Below are 1,956 nucleotides of genomic sequence, written 5' to 3'. Positions count from 1 at the left end.
GCTCGTCTGCTGTTTGTTTCATGCAGATATTTTTTATGTTTAGTTTCACAAAACTGAAGTCAAACCATTGTTTTTGCTTCAAATTTCGAAATTATACAATCTAATTTAGATTAAAAACTGCTCATGTTGCATGTATGCAGCATCTTTGTTTGGATCATGATTAAAATGCAGTGGTTGCCTCTAATTTTAAATGGAAAGAGCACAGACAAAGCCTTAGTTTGTTTATATGAAGAGATTTTTTTATTTGTGTTATTTATTTGATTTGGGGCTTGTTTTAAAATTTCAATTTAGTTTATTTACATTTACATTATATTTAAATTTTGTTTTAGCATACACTTTTATCCAAAGCGACTTACAAATGAGGACAATAGAAGCAATCAAAACCAACAAAAGAGCAATAATAATGCAAGTGCTATATTAGTATATTATTATAGTGTTATATTTCAACTTCACAAATAAATGTGCAGCATTTTGTCCAAGCAATAATAAAAGGACACAATTAATTTATAATTTGTCTTCAATCTCATTTTGTAAAAAAATTAAAAAACCGTGAATCGAATCGAATCGTGAAATCAAAACCGTGAATCGAATCGAATCGTGAGTTGAGTGAATCGTTACATCCCTAGTTCTGATGAAGAAACAAACTCATCTTCATCTTGGGTGACCTGAGGGTGAGTACTTTTTCATTTTTGGTGAACTATCCCTTTAAGAAACCCAGCTTTGAGAGGTGTTAATGAAGAGTGTGGCCTCCAGCGCCCCGGTTTGTCTGGATGTGTCTCATTAAGCCCAGTGTCACTGCGAGACGGCGGCTCCTCGAAATGGAAATCGATTACTGTGGCCGTTGGATCAACAATCCAATCGTTGCTTACAGGGTCATAGTTGTAGTCGATTCTCAGTTCTTTCTGAAACAATGTGCAGTTATTGCTTGATGAATGCTTCAACATGTGGTTGAACGGCTCTGAGGTCAGTCTATCGATCAGAGACTGACTGTTCAAAAATGGAGGCACATTATTGAGTGTAATTGCTTTGCTTGAGACCTGAGGACTGTTTCTCACTCAATGCAAGTTCAGCATCTGTGGCATGATGCGATTATCACAGAAAATCATTTTGACTCATTTTGGGGGTTTTTTTTAAGGCAAAATTTGTGGTTACAGTGAAGTAGTATAGACAATATAAGTCAATGGAGCAACACTTCCATTGTAAAAGCAGAAATCTGGAAGCTTGTGTTTGTTTGTTTGTTTGTTGTTGTATTAATGTTTATAAAATCTTATAATATACTGTATATTATTGTTTACATTTTGCAACAATACAAGCAATCAGGCAGTTGTATCCAAGTATATCCAACTTTAAAAGCAGTAGTGAATTATTCAGTGACAACCTGTTTATTATTGGAGCTGTAAACTTGTAAATTATCTTTATGAAGTCGGACAGTTTTCTAGGTTGATGTTCTATCAATTATTGGTGTAATTCTTCAAGTTTGCACTGTCTTGCATTAAAGTGCCCGGCAATAGCTATGTGCTTTTGATGTTAAAATTACAAGATTGGATAAAACTTTACACATTTTCATTGATTAACTCACACTAGTCTCATGTTAACATGTATAAAATCTTATATCTACTTTTGAAACTGTGTATTTTCTCAGGATGCATGATATATCCAAATGATATTGGTTATCAGCTAATATGAAATATTATATATATATATATATTTTACATATATTGCCCAATATTTAACTGTGCATGTTAATTTCTCCTACTTTTATATTTAGATTACTTTCTAGAGCCCGACCGATATGGGTTTTTTGGGGCCGATACCGATACCGATATTAGGGAGTAAAAAAAGGCCGATATCGATATATCGGCCGATATTCTTTGTGTATATTATAGTACAGTACCAGTCAAAAGTTTGGACACTTTCACATTCGTGTGTCCAAACATTTGACTGGTACTATATATA

The 1,956-nt window shown here is 33.5% G+C and overlaps 1 protein-coding gene across 4 annotated transcripts in view; it reads left to right on the top strand.

The window, feature by feature from the left end:
• The window catches only part of LOC107722911 (RNA-binding motif, single-stranded-interacting protein 1-like), a 73,814-nt gene that overhangs the window by 27,020 nt on the left and 44,838 nt on the right, over nucleotides 1-1,956 (top strand). The gene's annotated exons all lie outside the window — the stretch shown is intronic.

Source organism: Sinocyclocheilus rhinocerous, unplaced genomic scaffold (assembly GCF_001515625.1).
Source record: "Sinocyclocheilus rhinocerous isolate Xijiao unplaced genomic scaffold, SAMN03320098_v1.1 scaffold934, whole genome shotgun sequence".
NCBI lineage: Eukaryota > Metazoa > Chordata > Actinopteri > Cypriniformes > Cyprinidae > Sinocyclocheilus > Sinocyclocheilus rhinocerous.
Note: the sequence above shows the minus strand (reverse complement) of the source record. Positions and strands in the feature narration are given on the sequence as shown.